Genomic DNA, 22,211 nt, shown 5'->3' on the forward strand with positions numbered 1-22,211 from the left:
CCAATGGATCATTTGCCTTGCATTTCACTTTATAAACCCATTTATAGCCAATGGGTGTTTTTGCTTCAGGCAAACTAACCAAATTCCATGTTTCATTTTCAACTAGTGATGCGTATTCTTCATCCATGGCAACACACCAAGTTTTATTTGCCATTGTCTCATTGAACTTAGTAGATTCTTTGTATCCCATCACTTTTATCATGTATGCATAATCTCCGACTGAATAGCCATTGTATGTCAACTTGTCAATTGGTCTCTTGACCCTTTTAGACCTTCTCAATTGTAGTTCACTATGCGATTTTCTCTCATGAGGCAGCACATACTTGCTTTGCCTTGCACCAATGCATCATAACTGATGGTATGCTCAATTCACTGTCAAGACTGTCACTGCCAAGTGACTCATATCCAGATGTAAGTGGACCAATTAAATAATCAAACATCTTCTCTTTGCCTTTATCTAATCTCCCCCTCATTGACATATCTGTGACAGTCGATGTAGAAGTATGACTGCGTAGTCGTCCTGTCCAAGGACTAGTAGTAGAAGTACCATCACCTATAGGTCCACTCATGGTAGTACTAGCTGAAGGATAATTTTTAGCATGAGTAGGGCTAGCTGGTCCATCAAAAACCACTACATTCAGACCACCATACCATGATGCTAGCTCATCAAATACTACATCCCTACTAATCAAGGTCTCCTGTGAGTAGACGGATTATAACACTTGTAGGCCTTTCTATTCTATGCATAGCCAAGAAAAACACTTTTTATAGCTTTCGGATTTAATTTTCTCCTCTTTTCATCAAGTACACTTTGAAGTGACTGATATCAGGCTTGTGACCATATAACTTCTCATATGTTGTCAAATCATGAATTCCAATTGTAGGTGTTTTGTTGAATACATAAATAGCATCCAATAAGCATATGGCAAGTTCTTTTCATTAAGCATTGCCCTGGCAACTTCCATAAGTACACAATTCTTTCTCTCCGCCACACCATTATGTTGTGGTGTGTAATTACATGCGAGCTTCCTTTTTATGCCATATTTTACCAAGTATGTGCCAAAATCTCTAGAGACATATTCCCCACCTCCATCATATCTTAGACATGAGATATAACATCCAAACTCATTTTCAACATGTGTCTTAAAATCCTTGAAGATGTAGCACCTCATCCTTGTGCTTCAAGATATATAACCATGTATACATGCTAAAATCATTGATAAATGACACACCATACATAGCACCACCAAAAGATGTATTATGGGCAGGACCCCATACATCCGAATGTATCAATTGCAAAGGTCTTGGAGTGTTTCTAACATGTCTCATGAATGGAAGCCTTGCTTGGTTCCCAAACTCACAAGCAGAGCAGACATGTCCAAGATCAATATACTTGAACTTTGGCAAGCCAAGTACAACCTCTTTTTGTTGCATATTTTTTAGCCTCAGAATATTTACATGACCAATGTGTTTGTGTGAGATTTCTACATCTCCATCTACTCCATTATCGTAGGCAAACATGGCTGCTTTCAACTTAGGTATAGATGCATCCAAAGTGAACATTCTATCATCTCTCTTGCCTTTAGCAATCAATTTATAGCCATTTTCATATTTCTCAATAAAGCAACCATGTCCATTGAATCAGACAACTTGCAGATTCTATTTTCCATCTATCCAACCAACAATAAATTCTTAGTAATAGAAGGCAGATGTAGTACATCATATAGACTCTTCTTTCTGCCATCATGCATGATTAATAGAACCAAACATGTATGTTGAATATCATGTTGTGTGTCATCACCAGTGCATACATGTCCATGGAAACCTGCTGCTGTCATCTCATTAAACCACTCGCCATGCAGAGTTATATGATTGGATGCTCCTAAGTCTATATACCATTTTTCATCCTTGCCTTGCTCACATGTATTCTTAGGAACATGTTGCATAGCAAACAACCTATCTCCCTGATCATCCTACTACCACTGGAAGATGCATAATTTCCATGAAGTTTGCCTTTTGTTTTCATATCTGCTTGCTTTTTAGGACAGTCCTTTGCTATATGTCCATATCTTCCACAATAATGAGAGTATTTAGCCCTATTAGAGTGCTCATGCGACTATTGCCAAGAGCCACCTATGCCTCTCGGTGATCTCCCCTTGTCTCTAAAGGCTCCAGATCCTCGCTATCCTTGTGCATTGATTTTTTCTATGCATTCTTTTACTACTGTCCATATGTATTCTAAGTGTCTCCATGACCTTGAAAAACTTCATGAGCTCTACCACCTCTAGCTCGCTCACTAGAGTAAAAGAAATTATCTCTGCTGCTCTGAAAGGCACTTGAACGTGTATTGAGACCAAGTTTGGCTTCCTCATGTAGCAACAATGCAAGTTATTCATCCCAGTTATGGGGATCTGCTCTCATAGAAATCGAAGTATCAAAAGTTTTATACTCCTTCACTAGTCCATTCAATGTAATTGCAATCATGTCATCCTCTGAGACTTTAGAACCAATAGTAGCAAGCAGATCTACTATGGTCTTTATCTCTATCCTATATGCGTGAATGCTCCTACCATTTTTGGACATGTTATTAAATTGTTGCTTGAGTTGTATCTTTCTAGTATGAGCAACATTATCATAATTCTTCATGAGAATATCCCAAGCATCCTTTTGGGGATTGATAGTTGATAATTTGCATAGCCATCACATCAGAAATGCATAAAGAGAAACGATGTAACACTTTGCTTGCTCTTTCCGACCATTGTCGGTGAGTTCTCTGTTGTGATCATGAGTCAAATTTCGTTCAATCCACATATATAAATCCCAATAGCCTCTACCAATCAAGAAATTTTGCATCCTAAACTTCCATAGAGCAAAGTTTTTGTTATCAAGCTTCTCTCCCACAATTTGAGTGATATTGTCGGTGCCTTGAGCATTTGCCATATTTGCAACTAAGGTGTTCAATGCTATATGCAATTTGTAAGTGCTTGTAGTTCAGGAACAGACTTCTCGTAGTTCATCAGGAACAATCTTTCTCTAGTTCAGGAACAATTTTTTGCAGTCTAGGAATAGTTTCATGTAGTTTAGGTACAACCTCCCTGATAACTTGCTTGTTGTAAATTGTATTCTAGCAATGAAAAAAACACACTCAATTGAGCATAAACCAAGCTCAAATTAGTTCAAAAAATTCTATGGTAGTGGCAAAACATCTCAGCAATAAATTATGTCCATATAAGCATCAATAGATGCATAGAACTGATGCTGACATTCACTAGACTTTTCCACAGTTTATGACAAGCAAACAACCTATTATGACCAACATCATAAACTTTGCAATAACCAGACATGTCCTTAAAACACCACAGACATGTCCTAGTACATTGGAGATTCGATACGTGACCAAACAAGTATCAATGTTTGTAATGTATGCAAGTAGTAGTGCCAAATACTCTTCCCACATACAATTTACAGCTAGTCCCCTACTATAACCAGTAGTATTTCAGCCCAAATCTAAGCATTCAATGCTCATTTACATCCACAAAACATCTTATATTCATGGACCAACATCCAATCATTTAAATAGGTGTCAAGATGCTCCAATCATTTACGGGTACCAAATAGGTGTCAAGATGCTCCAAAACTTCACGTGTAAGCTGTCATATATTCATGAAAAATTTCAGCATGCTATTAGCATTTAAATCAAAGTGTTGAACTCTTCAAAGCCATGCCAAAACACATGAGAGTAAAGGTATATCCATTATCAAGCATAAGTAGAAATCAATAGAGGTCAATCTAGCTCCCAAATGAGCTACAACCAAGTAGATGTATGCTGTCCCTATATAATTAACAGCATACCTACTCTATTTTCCAGCCAATGTTTGATTCAAACATCCCACAAATTAGCTGAGAACCAAGATATCAATGCTACAAAGCTTTCTTCAATTCTTGACAACTTGTTTATTAATAGTAGAGTGTGTTTACGACTGTCAATGTCTTAGTTGGAGCAGGAGAAGATGACTAGCAAACTGGCACAATCAATACAGGTCACACTTTTTACATTGCTGTTGTTTTTCGCTCGATGCTCATACAACAGAGCTCATTCAAGTGGTAGAGAACCCCTTTAGGCAACCTCAATAGGTTGTGAATTGATGTACCACAAGAAACATACCTTCCAATTGATCCAATGGCTGCCAACACATGAACTTTTGCAAGCCACAATGCATATCCTGACTTCAAGCTCTAGCTCTTGCAATGCGGATGCCAATGCCACGACCAAGCCTTTAGGCTTCATGCTCTGATACCATGTTCAAGATTCAGAGGGAGAGAGAGACAAAGACATGGAGCTGTAACAGAGAGTAGTGTGCTCTCATTGTTCTCCACTTCGCATTATTCCATGATGCTTCCTAAAGTCTAGTCACACATAACTGAAAACACACTAGGTCACTAACTAACCGTACCACTAACTGTGGTTGAGTTTGACTGCCTCAGTTATTAAAACACACATGGAGAGTGATAGCTAAGACTACGATTGTCTAGATAAGATCGGTCATGTCATTAGTATCACGAGCTTGATTCTCAATAATCTAGGTCTAAGAAAGACATTTAATGCTTCCATTGTGGTAAAATAGATCATATCAATAAGCTATATTACAAATGGAAGTGAGAGTAAAAAGATAAGAAGAAGGAGAATAAGGATGCTGATAAGAAAGAAGGTAAATAAAATGTAAAGATTGTGAATTGAAAATGATAGGTAGAAGATAAGGGATGAGAAGATACTACTCACAATGTATGGAGAGAGATAGAGAGAGTATTAAAAGTAGAGTGAATTGCAATTGCTTATTTCATTCCCTGTAGATATATATATATATATATACATGATACATTGAATGGGGTAGATTAGCCCCTTTTCCTAATATCAGAGATATTACAGTGTAATCGTTATGGGATCATTTTGTCCACTTATTGCATATCCTTATCTCTTCATAATAAATAGCATATCTTGCTACACTTATATCCTAAAACAGATTGAAGAAATCAATACAATGAATGTGTAGAATGAAGATGGTGAACTGTTACTTACTTCTACTCTTCTTGTATATATGTTAGTTGTAGTAGATAGACAATTGGTCCAAGGACACTCGATTTTAACACATCTTATCATGTGACTCCTCATAAGGAGTGGTTCTATTCATATGACAGTAACATGCATGGATCGATCCATCTTGGAAATGATTATATATGTGATATAGTTTATGTAGGAGATGTGCAGTTTGCTTTTCAAAATGGACCTATCTGTACTCGTTGGAATGTAAGCCATGTACCTAACCTTACTAAGAGCTTGATACCTACTAATCAGTTGGATGGCTTGGGATTACTACTTTTGGGAGTTAGTCATGGAAAGTCCACAAGGGATCATTTGTTGTTGCTAAAGGCATGTATATTTTGTCAAAAATCATGTAATTATTGTAATCAAGTAAGAAAATATATCTTTTGGGAATCACCAGTTGGGACATATAACTAGAAAAGAAATGTAGATTCTATCTCCTTTGGGTTACTTGACTTCTCTTGATTTTTTAAACCTTTCTCTTTTGTGAGCATTGTATATGCTGAAAGCATACATGTTCATCCCATAAGAAAAACTTGAACAAGAAAAGGAGAGAGCTACTTGACTTAGTGTATATTGATATATGTGGGCTTATGCCTACAAAATCTCTATGGGGTATCTCATTTTATCACATTCATTGATGATGCAACTTGGAAAGTGTGGGCTTTCACTATTGGTAGGATAGATGAGGCTTTGTCTTGTTTTTATAAATTTTTGGCACTTGCAAAAAATTAGTTTGGCAAGAGACTTAAGTGTCTCAGAACTAATAATGGTGGAGAATATATTTCTCATGAGCTTAAATTTTTTTGTGAAACACGTGGGATAAAAATGAAACTCGACACATAGCAATCATACCCAAAATGGTGTTATAGAGCATATGAATATGATAATTAATGAAAGGATATTGAATATGCTGTCTAATGTTGGACTTAATCAAGGATTTTGGGTAGAGGCTATAGCGATTGTTGGACATTTGATAAATTTACCTAATGCTACTTTAGATAGTGGCATTCCTGAAGAGGCATGGTGAGGCAAGAAGCCCTCTTATGATAACTTAAGACTGTTTGGTTGTGAAGCTTATATGCATGCGTAAAAGGAAAAGCATAGTATGTTATAATTAGAATCCATTAAGTGCATCTTTTTGGACTATGGACAAAGTGGCGAGATGGATTGTCACCTTTGAGATAAAAAAGGTAGAAAGATTATTCATAGTAATGATGTGACTTTCAACGAGAAAAAGATGCATAAGTAGCCTCTTAAGGAAGTGGAAATAAAAAAGGTTTCTTTTTGGGGTATTGTAATGAAGCAAGTTATCAACATTAGAGTTGAAGCCTATTCCAAGTATAAAACTTTGTAAATACTTGAGCCATGAGAAAGAGGACTTGGGGTTTAGTATAAAAGGCAAGAAGTGCTAAAGTAGTAGCATTCTTTGGCATTATCACAATTTCAACCTTCTTGTCTTTCATTCCTCTTGTACTTGGTTTGTAGTTCATGGCTACATTGTGCTATGGTAATAGAAGATGTTCCTTGGCATGGCCATGCTGGAAACTCAGTTTGGTTCATTTCTTGTTATTTGTAGCTTAGAGTGTTTTGATTTTCTATTCATTTCCATTGTTAGATTAGACTTCTTTTACATTGGTATCAGAGCATTAATTTAGATCATGTTAGAAGTCATTTTCATGCATTAGATTTAGTTGCAGTGACTAGGGAGTGAAAATCGCCATTAAAATTCAATCACAGGAGTTGGTTCTTCCATAACCATGGTCTCACATGGAGATCTGTCACAAACCATGACTAAGATGGAGGTTCTTGGCATGAACCACTTGATAATGGCAGACTCCAACCAATATGGCAACTCATGACCAAGTTTTGGACCAAACATTGGGGTAAGTTGGATAAAATGAGGGTTACAGGACTTAGTTTGGTTCAAACTTGAGTTACTTTTTCAAGAATAGGGGTTTCTTCCCTTTTCTTTTAAGATGGCCTCAAGAATCCATGGCCAAAGGCTGATCAAATCTCTTGCCCGTGATCTCTATCTTGCTAAAGGACTTCATAGCATTGTTCTCCATCTCTCGAGCTTCCCATGGAATAGTGAATTGCGCTTGCTGCATATTCAGGCCTGTCACATGTTAAATATGAGCTATGGAGCTCAAATCACTCTTGATTAGTACTCAAGTACCATTGGCAAGTGGTCTCCTTCAATCTTGGACAAGATTTCTCCCTATTCTTGGACTCTTCTCTCTCCCATGAAACCCTATTCTTGACAGTTTTGGGCAACAACCAAGAATCTTTGATATCTTGAAGCAAATGAAGGGAGTATTGGTGGCAAATCACTCCTGGAGCTTTCTTATGCACATGGCTTCAATTCATTGACCGCATTTAAGCAACATTGAAGCATCCTTGGGCTCATATTGATCTATGGAAGCTTTGGACAACATGCATTTTCAATGTCAGTGAAATTCTTGATTTCTTTTCCAATAATTGGAGTTGTTCATTACCATCCTTCCAGTTCTTCATCAAATAGAAGAAGATTATTCCTTCATCAACCATTCTTGAAGCATGGAGCAACAATGGAGTCTCTGTGGATCTTTAGAAGCTGAAGATAGTCCATCATTATGTGGGGAATCTACATCAACCACATTCTTCATTTACAAGCATAAAATGTATTTTCAATAATCTTTAATCTTTCTCTTCTGAATCCAATTGCCGAGCTCATCAAATTGATGAAAAAGGGATTGAAATGATTCAAAATCCAATCATTTTGTTAAATGCACTTCATGAACAATCCATTTAGCTACCCTAGTGATTAATTACTAATTGATCACTTACATTCATTGAAAATAATCACTTCCAATGCCTCTGATTTTCACCTATTCTTCTCTGACCCTGACATTGAATTGTCTGCCTCTTGTTTCATTACCATGAATGAAATTTTTGCCCAATGGTAAGTGAAATAAAAGTTGTAAAGCAATGAGTCACTGCTGCAGGTATTCCTTACCTAATCCCACTTCATTTTCAATCCAATTTATTCCAAGCTCATGCATATCATGAAATGACAATCAAATCCTTCAAATACATGCATTTCATGCTGTCTTCTTAATCTAGCATTGATCTGCCATGTCTACATCCATAAGGAAAAGTGTATGCCGGGCGAGTTGGTAAGAAAAAAGGGAGGTGACCCTCCCCTATTGACAAGGACCCTAAAGGCGAGCACAAACTGCCTTGAGAGGGAAATTTGCACACTCCTCAAGTCTCGGATCCCATGCATTTAAAGTTTATGTGTAGGTACCATTTCAAAGGCACAAGAATTCAGCCTTGAGTATGGTGTATTTGGCATGGGGTACATGATGTAAAGGAAAATGTATGGCAACATAATGCAATGCAATTGGCAAATTGGGATAGAGTTATGCTGAGCAAGATGTATGCTACTTGTGGCATTTGAAACTTGGGTTAGCACAATAAAGAGTTGGAACATGGTTTTCAAGCAGGGTTCCATTGATTGGATCCTTATTTTGTAGCTTACAGTGGAATTATTCTATCCTTGGTTACTTGCAGAGGTTGTTTCAGTGTTGGTAGATGTATGGAGTTCATTTGTAGGTCTACCTAGTTGGTACATGCATGAATTTGATGGTACAATTCATTAAATGACCAAAACAGAGCATTCATAGGTTGCAAAAAATTCCAGACAGCTACAGTAAATTGTTTACAGAATTTTCTGTACCCAACCATTTTAAAAACTTGATAGCTTATTTGAAAGAGGACATCCTAAGCTTTATACGGAGCCAAGAAGTTGGTCATTTGGATCATTAGAGCTCAAGATATTTTGATTTTTTCTTTTGCTATACACTCAGGACGACACGACGTCACCTATGGCTAAAAATAAAAGAAAGGAACCCATTATGGATACCATCAATGAAGGTTTAAGGGACTATTAGTTGTTGAATAAAGAGTGTGAAGCTTCACAAGAGGCTATTTACCTTGAGAACCATGATAATGAGGAGCTAGAGATAAGTTCAACACATGCTGCAATAAACAAACAATAGGGGATTGGCACTACTAATGTCTCTACTGATTTTAACAGTTTTCAACAACTCTCCAACGACATAAAGGATATAAAATCAGGCCTTGATAAGCTTGTGGCTCTCTTGAGTGAGAGGATATTACCTACATCTATTTCAAATGCTCCAAGTTTTCCCATTGTTCAAGAGCAGTCAACGACCACAACTCCCAAGGTTGTTGGGAAGTTTAAAGTTGGAGAGCCATCAAGAGTTCAACCCTCTCATTTTCAGCCTCAATCTCAACCCCTTCATCAACCCAAGACCTACACTAGTCCTCATGGAGAGGTGTGTTATTTTTGCGAGCTTTTGATTTCGTGCTTTTGCAATTGAAATTGATTTTTAGAGCTTTTTGAAACAACCTTGGATGCTTTCTACAAACGACATGTCACGCACTACCGCTCTTCTTTAACATAAACATATATTGCACATCATGCATGCATCATCATTTGGGAGCTCCCAAGGAGAATACTAAACCATTCACAGTAAAGGGAGCAATGGTGCTGAATAATCACAACAAATAATAACATTCCAAAGTTTTGCATTACCCAAAAGGAGTACAATATCTAGAAAGGTTCCAAGATTGCTACACCTTGATCTTCATGTAACAAAAAGGACATGCCACACCCTAATGAAGTGCATGATGATGAGTTGGCCAGAACAATGAATGAGCCATGCTTACTTTGGGCTTCCTACATAACAGGGCATATCTTACGTATTTGCCGTAACACAAAGGCAAGGTCAGTGGGAGTTAGTACAGGCTGATGTATGACCATGTGCTCCTTGGGTTGAAGGCCAAGTATGTGCATGTACACATAATACATATGTTTGCAAGCAAGAAATGCCTTCTGGGTAGATTCTCTTTTTTGAAAATCAGGACAAGTGCACCTAGGCTCTTCTTTGATGTGAACATCATAACAACTCTCTGTCAAGACTCGAAATACTGAATGTTGTCTCTCAAGTTGCACTACCTCCTCCAAGAATGTCACAACCATGCAACCAGCTGCCTCTATTCTCTTTTGTGGATCTTTGGAAATTCCATGTCTCCACTTGCGTCTTTTCCCGCTTGAGCCACATTTTGTAGAAATAGGAGGTTTGCTCTTCTCGTTCCTTGGTGGTGCTGTAAAGCAGGCAAACTTGAAACTAGCCTGTCTTAGGCTGCTACACTCTTCCTTCGATATATTTGTTCCTATATCAACTGGCCACAAAGATGGAACAATTGGTGATGCTATCACTTGTTTCTGCACAACGTTTGTATGCTTGACATCATGATTATAGAACCATATCCATTGTGCAATGGCCTTGTTCTTATAGGCTCTCTCAGACCAAAAGCATGGCACGACTAACCCCACTTGCTGACTCTGTAATTTGCTGCTGCAATTCTTTCTACCCTCCATACCAAAACACTTTCTCACACATTTAGGTGGTGTCCTTCGTAAAGCCCACTCCTCCTGTGCCACTTTTACCTCTTCTACATGGGTTGATGTTCCCGCATCTGGTGCACTTACTCCACTTGCAAAGGGCTTGATTGGTATCTCCTCATCCTCCTGGATATATATCTCTTCCATCTTTCCATCGTCAAACTGTGTACTCCACGGCCTGCCCCTGATTTTCCTTTGCCTTGACTCCATCATGTACCCCGGTCTATGAGAACTTACAGTTGCTCCACCTCCCTTCTTTTTTCTTTGCATAGTCTCCCTATCACCTTGCATTATAGGCTCCTCATACAAAGGACTTCCAGCTACAACACCTTGCAACGCACGTGCAACAGAGGTGGGATTTGGGGATTCCCTTTTGCTGGCACTAGCCAACAAAGACTCCATAGAAGGCCCAGATCCAATAAACCTCCCTATGGTATAGCCCAACCTCTTTGCACATTGAATATATGCATTCAAAACATCACTAACATATGCATCATAAAGTGATATCTTTCATTTTCCACCCTCACCTGCTAACCAACTAGCATGGACACTTTCTGATAAGTTTATGCTTGGAATTTGAGCATGTTCCCAAGGACTTTTGTTAGCCTGCGGAGTCAAATCCAAAAATAGAATCAGTAGCTCTCCCCATTGCTACATTGTGCAACAAATCTTAATGAGCTAGAAAAAATGACACACTTACATGAGATTCAATTCCTCCCCAGTGGGCAATTCTTTGCTCCCGCCATTTCAACCACCTATCCAAAGCCTTGATGTGTTCCTTGTTTACATTTCGTGCCCACCAATCTCAGATAGTAGAGGCCTGAAGTGAGGCTAGTTGAGTTGTCGTTGCTAGCCTCCATGCTTCACACAATTCAATGTGATGCATTTGTTTATCCACAGTGACTAATTTCTTGGTATGCTTTTGCAAACTTTGCTCCCAATGAAAAAGACAAGAGCACTCCCTCCCTTCCATTATGTTATGAGGTCCTCCATTGTACACAACCCTTATTGCCATCCAATTCACACTTGCCTCATCGGACATAAAGCCAGCAAAGTCAGGTGGATCATGGCCACATTGAACCATGACAAAATTCAAATTTCTCCAAAACAAGATTTAAGACTCTTTGTCCTCCTCTTTAAATTCACATATTACAATTACATGTAATGCTCTCATGCTAGTTCATGATTGATACATTAGTATAGTGTTCATCAACAACAATTTAATTTCAATACAAGCTTTAATTATGTTGCCACATACCCATGATCATAAACTGAACAAGACATAGTTGTCCAACCATCAATCCTATGGGTATGATCAAAGTGCACCCATGCACGTCGTAAATCTCTAGTCCCTGTTTGCCTCATACGATTCACTAAGTCCACCCCTGATGCTAGTCCCTTGGTGGACATTTTAAACAAGTAGCACTTCTCCTTGGCATCACCTTCTCCCGGAAATCTACTTTCATGGAAAAATGGGAAGACACAACGTTTTTGCAAAAGAAGTATGTTGTCATACCCATCACCAACCACCTGACCTTGTTTGGCTCTCTCTTGTGAAACAATGCCTTTGAACCTATGTATTTCTTAGATGGTTATTTCAAATGCAGGACATACATTGTAAGCACAAAATAATAATGCACAAGCTTACCCTTTATTCTGCACAAGTGGCATCATTTCTTCTAGAAAATGATTAAGGTCCACCTCAGTCACCTCCAACTCGTCTTCTTTTGTTAAAGATTCAAACAACATCTACCGAGCGACTAGCATCTGTATTTTTCGTGGGCCTCCCTTTTCGATCTTTCGGACCGTGCTCACAAGCCTCCGCACCTTGTCAAGGGTTGCCCTCTTTGTGCCTTGTTGAACACTGTGAGCATGCTCCCCAACATGGATCACCAAACGTGTCATTGTAGGATCCAGTGGCAACACATAATAGATCATGCATTTGCAAATGGTTGCACAAGTAGCAACATTTTGACAATAGTGACATGTTATCTTGGAGTTTCCCTCACTTGCAGGATAACCCATGCTCACGGTTCTATCCAAGTGACCATGGAAAAAAACATCATTGTATTTTCCCTCGGTTATGTAGTAAGGAAAAGTGATTCTGAGACATTGAAGACTTCCAAGACAATAGCTCAAGCGCACAGTACACTCAATTGCCATATTTGTTTGTGAGGGCCGCGACCACAGGTGACCATCATATTTTTGTTCCATACCCATCATTTGTTTCTTGCTATGTGTGGCTGAAGCTCAAAAGCAACTGTACCATTATACTCGATTGGGAGCTCATCCACCCTTTGTGGAGGTCCACAGAGCACTAGTAATTTTTTCAATCTACCCGTTCTAGCTTTCTCCTCAATGAAGGCTGCAATGGAGTTATCATAGGAAGATAAGTCCTCGCTTTGGCTGCCCACACATAGCTCCTCCTCGACATTTGTGTCATGTAGATCCTTATGGATCCCTCTGTCATTGCATGCACTTATTGAAATTGTTACTTCATCAACATCCTTCTTGTTATTTGAGGGTATGTCAAGACACACTGGAGTTGATTTGCTACAACCAGAAGTACAATCAATGTAGTTGTCAATCTCATCTTCTATTGACTCAATACTATTAGAGATGTACACATAGTCGTTTGAGTGCATGATAGAGTAGGTGGCTGATAATGTACTATCAATCAGATAGTGCGCATGCCCTTGATGATCCCATCTTGGAGACATGATGACGTTGTTTGCTCCACCAGCATTCTCTATGACGGCTTGCAACCCCTGGAATTTTTATGTTGGAGGCAATAGATTCTGTAGGTAGTACTCACTCAAAAGAACCTCTCCATTTCTTAATGAAACCCTGTGCTCTAAGCAATCAATGGCTAGTCTCCATGTCAAAATAGCAAAACTTGACATGTTGTGCCCTCTGGTGGGTTAGTATTTGATAAAGAGAAGAAAACTCTGAATAGAGCTCACAGTGTGTATTTGATGAAGAGAAGGCAACAGTTCACCATCGGATGACTGTGTAGAGGAAAAAGGGAGGCATGGAGGAAGCTACAAGAGGGTTAGAATAACCTCAAAGCTATAGCAACCGTCACTACAAGCAGAGATGACTAAATAATGAATATGCACACTCATCAAAATTTAAGAGCCACAGTCATTCATCGACATTTAAGAGCAATAATAAATAAGCATAATCATCAAAAATTAAAAGAAAAATTTACGACTCAATCACCCACCATCCTTCACCTTTATTGCCCTCTATCATTCTCTCATTCTCTGTCTTCGCAAGGTTTTTATTTGTGAGTTTTTCAACGTCCAACTATATTTCTGACTATATATCTAACTAAGTAACCAACTATGCACTCATAATTAAGAGTTCTTATTTATGAGTTTTTCAAAATAATGTTGTAAATTAGATTAAATTAATGTTTTAAAGATTTATTTATGTTGTATTAATTACCTAATTATTTAACGGCTAACTACGTGTCTAGCTATATATCTAACTATTTTTATCCCTACAAACCTCCTAATACACATATTGAGCTTGCTAACATACTAATAAACTTAATAATAGACTCTAATAGACTACTAACCGATCAGAGACTAGCTAACTTACGAGAGAGACTAACTAGCTTATTAGTCTCTCTCTCTCTCTCTCTCTCTCTCTCTCTCTCTCTCTCTCTCTCTCTCTCTCTCTCTCTCTCTCTCTCTCTCTCTCTCTCTCTCTCTCTCTCTCTCTCTCTCTCTCTAGCTAGACCAAGGCAAAAAGACTTAGACACTAACTCTCTCTCTCTCTCGCGACACACACACACACACTCTCCCCCCCGACACACACACTCTCTCTCACGTGTTTTTCGACCCACGTCCCTCCTTCGTAGACCTGCAGTTTGGACCCTCCTCCACCCACGGCTCTGCCCTTGAGGAACGCCTCGCAGCTCCCGCCCCATCAGCTCGTAGTGTGTCGGCTAGCAACTCCTGCCCCATCAGCTCCCGCCCCATCAGCTCGTAGCTCTCACCCCATCAGCTCGCCCTTGTTGAGGTACCCCTCTTTGATTCAAAATGCAAAAACGTGCATAATGCGCCTCATGTTCATCGTTTTGTGGAGTCATTTCTCTCCTTTTGTGGAGTCATTTCGTTGATGCGTGGCGTCGTGCAACTCACCCGCGTCGTGCAGCCCATTTTTTCAGCACAAATCCTTGACATTGAAGCCCCCCAATTGTCCGCGTCCGCGCAGACGATGGGTGGGCTTATGCACTCATTTTCTTTTTGGTGTATTTAGCTTTAGTTCACATATGCTTTGTGTTCAGAATTGTGTGTTAAGCATTCTTTCCTTTGCATTTTGCTTTGGTGTATTAAGCGTGCTTTCCTTCGCATTTTTTCCTGCACATGTTCAACCTTACGACCATATTTCGCTTACGCAGCACTTGCATTAGGCTTAAAATGCTTGTAAATTGTCTTGTAAGTCGACGACAGAACATTGAGGGTGGGAGCCTCCCAATCGTCTGCGTGGATGCGGACAATGGGTGGGCTTCAATTAAAAGTCTTGTTGTATTTGGCTGCTTTAAGGAACTCCATGAACGGTCTACCTCCACTACGATCATCTGTAATATTTTCTTAACAAGCATGAGTGAACTTTTAATATATCAATCATCCAGAGGGAAATGAAACCAGTTTGATACTAATAACCAAAAACTGGGTTACCGAGTGGAGTAGGTAGAACCACAAATGCAGAATGGAAAATGTTATAACAACTTAAATCATCCAAGCAAAAGGAACACTGTGTTGCTACATTTGGGAAGAACTGGTTGTCATTTCAAAAGGATGGATTGTTGACTTAAAATGTTCCTAGCAAGTGACATTCAAGCTGCATTCACGCGATATCACATCTTATGATCCCTTCATTCAGCTTAGGGAAATTTGTTATGTAGACATGAGCCATACTAGATGTTAAAGTTCAATAGTCAAAACATTCCACATGTTTCCTATAGCATTAAGTCCTTCAAAGTAAAGGTCTTATAAATAGTAAACATGTCTATCAACATAGTGGTGATTCATGGATCCATAAGACATCCGTTAGTCCCTATCCTTCACCACCTTAATTAACAAAGTAAGTGCTATTAAACACAATATCTTCGTGAAATACTCTTGTCCAAAGGTCAGTGACATTCTGTTATTCCATAGCTTATATACTTTAGTTAAATCCAAACAATGAGAAAATGCTAATTGTACAAATACTTTCATGAGCATTTTCATAGCTAGAGGCATTTAGCACCTTGCACAAGCACCATTCATGAAATTTCTAACTTTAAGAGGTTCATTGTGTATCATGAGATAACAAAAAACGAGGTTATTAAGCTTAAAGAGGTTGATTGTGTATCTATTTGCAAGTGCAGAGAAAGTTATGGCACCTAAAAGAGCGCTTAGAAAGAGAAAGAAATGTGTGTCACCTCATAGTAGCCGTGAAGTCTGTATGAAGCTACGTTCAGGATGTGTTCCTGGGCGGATCTTAGAGCAAGAAGCATCATCACGTTTGAGATCAGTGGACACTCCTTCAACAAAGAAAGGACGTGGTCCAAAAAGATGTGTCTTCATTGATGACGAAGCACAAGTGGATGGGGACTCCAATACAATTGACGGGGTTGCAAAGCACACAGGTAGTCACTTATATGTCCATTTCATTTACATATGACTGTTTGTTCATTGTTATGTATTGTTTTATCTATGTATATATTGTCTACCCATTATATATGATTGGTTTAATGCTAATTTTTTTTATTGTTACTTATTAATATATGCTCCTACAGAGACTAATGTGCAGCATGATAGTCTAGATGACAAAGAAGAGGTGAGTGGTGATAGTGATCAAGGGGAGAATGATGATGAAAAATAAAAGAAGCACTCAAGGAACTTAGGCAAGCAAGTCTCTCTAGGCCTGATGAAGGATGTGCTGAGTCAATTTTATATAAAAAAGAGGACGTTGCCTCCTCTTGTGTCTCTTTGCATATTGGTGGCTCATGAGGCAGTCAAATTTGCTACGGATGATGCCTAGTGGTTGATTCCTTCCTTTGATTCCACTGGTTATCTTGAGACGATGGGACACTTCCTTGTATCAGTTGAAGGTTGGAGAGGGGAGACCATGTCTGTGACAGCCAGCAATCTAGATGAATGGGGTCTAGTATGGCGTCAAAGAAATGAGGACTTTGAGAGGGCTCTTGGAAGAGAGTGGAAAGACCTTAAGGGTTAAAAGTTCTTGGTTTTGGGCGGAAACCACATGCTTAAAATGTGGTGGAAATGCATCAAAGAAAGTAAGTTTTCCACTATACATGCAAGTATTGAATGTTTGTATCCCATTCTTATGTTAGTTGGTTTTCAATTACAGAGTACTCCGACTATGCTCACTACCATGTTAGTGTACAGTGCCAATTCATTGAGGTGCCAAAGGTGAAGGAAGCAGAGCTACTACTCGCACTAGACACCACCAATGTGTAAGTCTTCTTCCTTTAACTATGCTCCTCTTTGTAATATGTTACACTTACATTCTCATATTATGCTTCTGTTTGTTTTCAATAGTATTTCCAGAGCTCATGTTACTCCAAATATTGCGCATGAGGTGTATATGTTTCAAAAGTTTGGTACTGCAAACAAAGACTCCATTCTAGATAGATTGAGTCCAGCCATGAGGAAGTGGGCTGAGGTTGAGATGAGTATAGAGGCAAGATATTATCATGGTGTTGCTCCATGCTATAACTCTCCTTGCGGTTTAATATCTCAGCTTGTATGGAAGGTGATTTTCTATCTATGGCTCACTTGTATGAGATGTGCTTTTCTATCTCTAATTTAGTTTTTTTTTTTTGGAATGATAGGATGAATTTCATGTCTTCATCTCAAAAGAAACTGCGAAGCTTGAGGCTCTTGGTCTAGATGAGGTAGAGAGGAAGAAACGTTTGGAGAAGGCTACAAGGGTGGAAGAGGAGCGCCTTAAGGATAGGGGTTACAAGTACCTATCCATTGCTAATCCCCAAAATGGTGATGAGTTCTTTAAGTTGTTATTTGGGCTAAAGTGGGATGATGCAAGCATGCTCAAGATCACAAGAGACGAGTTGTATTGTCTCACAAGCTCAAAAATCCATGCGGAAAGGTAATTTGTATAGATAACGCAAGTTGTGTGTATGTGATGCTTTTTTCTTCAATGCTTTATATTTGCGTATATTGTTGTGCATCACAGGAAAAAAATATTGTTGCATCTTATGAGTCTCACAAAGGCCAAAGACCCCCAATACCCGCATTTTGATTATTATAAGCTCTTTCGGGTTTACATGAAGAAAGAGACATATTGGGCTCACTTGCATTTAGAGGCACTGCTTCAGATTGAAAGGATACAAGTAGAAGGTCCACAGCTACCAGATTCATTTGAGGAGTTCTTTAAGCTTAATATGAAGAATCATGCCATGTAGGTTGACTCAATGCAGTGCATTCATATTGCTTTCTTAAGTTCTTTCTTAAAATGTATATGTGCTAATGTTAAGCGCTTGTGAAACTTGTGTAGGATTTTGTACACCTCTTGGATGGAGTGAAATCTTCAGATGTTGCAGAGAAGATGCCAGAGCTTACGTTTTCAGCCAAACATGTGATTTATAGGTTAGCATCAAAACTATTTTTCTATTTTGAACGTTAAAACACCCGCTTTGATCAAAGGAACATTACTTGTAAACTCTTCATCTTAAATTTCAAGTAAAAGCCTAGGTGGTTGGTTTACTATGATCATTATGTAGTAGATATAATGGCACTTGAAAGCCTATTTATGTTATTGATTTTTCTATTCTAAGCTCCACGTGAAAGCTCGAGGTTGGGTGGTTGGTTTATTATTATAAAACTATTGTCTTATATAAAGGAGATTGTGTGTCTAATTTTCATATTAGATTGCATGCATTTGCTTGCGTAATTGGCAACAATGTTGCAGGTGGATACTACAATGTGTAGAAGAGAAGTGGCTGGATGCAGCTCCGCAATTCACAAGAGAGTGGATTGATGTTCGTGACGAGAACATTATGTATTCTCCATCATTACGTGAGAGAAAATTGACGGCATGGGAGGCAAGTGTTTGCCCTTGGTGGCTGGATTACCCTGTGGGGGTTATCCCTAAGCAAGAGAAAGATCTGCATGAGAGTAAGTACTTCAATCTATGTAAACATCTCGTCACTTTTGTAGCAATAGTTTTTGTGCTCATGCATGGGAATCTAAGGGTGAATGATACTATGTAGGATTCAAGGAGGAAGTTGATACTCATGAACCACTTACCGCACCCACCACTGTATAGGAGCAAGCAACCAAGGATACAAAAGGTGCAGAAGGAAGTACTCAGGCTAGTGAAGCTAGCAAGGATGCTACACATGCCACCCAAGGTACCCAAGGTACCCAAGGTAATGCACATGCTATTGAAGCTACTACCAGAGCCACTATTACACCCCTTGCTAGCATTGTTGACAAGAGAGGCAAAGGGCTGATGGGAGAACTAGACACCTCTATAGATCCAGGGAGAAAAAATGTGCCAGATTCCTCTATGGCACCCACCACCTCCTTTGTTGCAGAGTCATCTCTTGGTCGAGAGAATTGGGAGCGGCGACCTATGACCGGTTTAGTAGGTGAGAAGTCTTATATTAACTTGAAATTCATGTGCTTTATTGGTCGCCCATGAAGATAGTCATGTATGATTATTAAAAATAAATTACTTTGAAATAATTGTTGTAGGGTTCCAGTATCAAACATATATGGATGCTCTATTAGTCGATGTGACCCAAATTGATAGATTTGCCCTTGATAGGTAGACATGACAACTACATATTGCAAGAACATCAATTTACATGTTGCATGTCAAGATTGTGGGAGAGAAGGAAGGAGTCTCACTTGTAGCTTTCTTGCTTGCACAATGGGGGAATACACACAAGGGTGGAGGCTGAAAACAGTTTTCCTCTTCTTAGTTGTGTAAGCCAAAAGAACTCTCATACAAAGAAATAGAAGAACCCTATATATGGGTCTCAAACCAAACTCAACTAACTAAGGTGGCATACTAACTGAGCCACGAACTAGAGTAGATAAGGATAGCTGTCATGTAGCTATTATTCATGGGCAGTGTACCAATCGCGTCTGCAACTGACAAGTCGGTGACATAAATACACAACGGTCACCCTGGCGTATCACGAGTGGAGCTCGATATCTCAACACTCCCCCTCGAGCTCAATCCCAATTCCTGCATACCAAGCAGGTCTCTGAACTTGCGCAGCTTCTCTGCGCCCAATGCCTTCGTGAATATGTCAGCTACCTGATCCTCTGTGCTGACATAAACTAGATCAATAAGACCTAGTAAAACCCTCTCTCACACATAGTGATAATGCACCTCAATGTGCTTTGTTCTAGCATGATAGACTGGGTTATTTGCCAAGTGTATACTACTCATGTTGTCACAATAAATGACAACTGGCCCATCTGTAGACTTATGCATATCATAAAGTAGCTTATGCAACCAAGCTACCTCACATGCAACCATTGCTGCACCCCTGTACTCAGCCTCTGTGCTCGACAAGGCAACTGTAGGCTGTTTCTTGTTGCTCCAAGTGACTGCAGCACTCCCAAAAGAGAACACATATCCACTGGTAGATCATCTATCAGAAATACTACCAGCCCAATCAGCATTAGTGTATCCATGCAACTGTATCTGAACCCCAGTCTCATAAAATAGTCCATACTGCAATGTGGACTTCACATACCTGAGTATGCGTCTAGCCGCATCCAAATGTGGTTTCCTTGGAGCCTGCATAAACTGACTTACCAATCCAACAACATAGCTCAAATCTGGCCTGGTAATAGTCATATAAATCAAACTTCCTACTATGCGTCTGTACATAGTAGGGTCTTCTAGAAGCTCACCTGCATCTGTGCTCAGCTTCACATTATGCTCCAAAGGAACTGAAATTAGGCTTACGACCTGTCATCCCATACTTGGACAGCATGTCCAATCCATACTGCCTCTGCAAGAGCTGTATCCCACTTGGTGATCTGATCACCTCAATGCCCAAGAAATAACGCAGCTCTCCCAAATCCTTCATCTCAAACTTTTGCTTCAATAGCATTTTCACATGAATGATATCTTCATCACTGTCACCTGTCATAATCAAATCATCAACATAAATGACAAGTAGCATAATACCTTTCTCTGTTTTTCTCACATAAAGTGAGAAATTTGCCTTGGAAATCTGAAAGCCAATAGTGACAAGATACTGTCCTATCTTGTCAGACCATGCTCTAGGTGCTTGCTTCAAGCCATACAAGGCTTTTTTCAACCTGCAAACAAACTCAGGATGAACAACATGCACATAACCTGGTGGCTGCTCCATATAGACCTCTTCTTGCAAATCACCATGCAAGAAGGCATTTTTTACATCCATCTGATGTAAAGACCATCCCTTTGATGCAGCCATAGCAATGATTGCTCTTACGGTTGCTATCCTTGCAACCGGACTGAATGTTTCTTCATAGTCAATGCCATATGTTTGTGCATACCCCTTGACTACTAATCTTGCCTTGTATCTATTCACAGAACCATCTGCATTGTGCTTCACCTTATAAACCCACTTACAGTCAATTGCATTTTTACCTTTAGGCAAAGGTACCAATTCCCATGTAGCATTTGCTTCCAAGGCATCCATTTCTTCATCCATGGCTTTCTCCCATTTTTCTTTTCCCATGGCTTTCTCAAAAGAAGTGGGTTCTGGTTCTTGTATCACTTTGACCATATATGCATAGTGAATGGCTGTAAATCCATCATATTTCAGCCTATCCACAGGATACCTAGCTCTCGTAGACCTGCGCAAAGTAGGTTCACTCCCAGGTGCTCTCAAAATATCCCTGGTCTTCCTTACTCCAGGTGTAACAATAGAAGGAATACCCAACTCATCATCAATGCTCTGTTCTGAGCCACTGGATTCACCATCCACATAAGAGTGACCTGCATTCACATCAAACATGGGCTGATCAACCTTCTCTTTTCCTTTTCGTGATACTTGCATACCACTATTTGCATTACTTTGAGAAGATTCTCCTTATCTCAATCTGCCTGTCCATGGCGAAGAATGTGAACCACTGCCAGAGGACGCTCCAGGTCCACTAATATTTTGTGACTGCTGTTGTGAATTCTGTGCAGCATTACCATTTTGTGCATCTACATCATCAATCACATTTACTGGTTTATACCAGCTACTCATCTCATAAAAAACAACATCTCTGCTCACTGTAAACTCACGAGTAGAAGGGTTATAGCATCTATACCCTTTTTGCTGCAGAGAGTAATCAATAAAGATGCACTTCTTAGCTTTTGGATCCAACTTGGATCTCAACTCATCTAGCACATGTACATAGGCAATGCAACAAAAAATTTTCAAATGAGAAATATCTGGTTTCCTATCAGTATACCTCTCCTTTGGAGTCATTCCATGTATTGCTGCAGTGGGAGTCCTGTTCATTATGTAGACTACTGTAGCAACTGCTTCAGCCCAATAAAAATCTGGCAAGTCTTTTTCATTGAGCATGGCACGAGATACCTCTCCAATATGCCTATTTTTCCTTTCTACAATTCCATTTTGTTGTGGGG

At 39.3% G+C, this 22,211-nt stretch overlaps 1 pseudogene; it reads right to left on the reverse strand.

Moving 5' to 3' along the window:
* Nucleotides 1–305: 305 nt before the first annotated feature.
* LOC148038302 (uncharacterized) lies at nt 306–14,566 on the reverse strand (annotated as a pseudogene).
* Nucleotides 14,567–22,211: the final 7,645 nt, after the last annotated feature.

The sequence above is a fragment of the Lygodium microphyllum genome, chromosome 3, assembly GCF_053477565.2.
Source record: "Lygodium microphyllum isolate KBCC chromosome 3, Lygodium_microphyllum_v1.1.10, whole genome shotgun sequence".
NCBI classification, from domain to species: domain Eukaryota; kingdom Viridiplantae; phylum Streptophyta; class Polypodiopsida; order Schizaeales; family Lygodiaceae; genus Lygodium; species Lygodium microphyllum.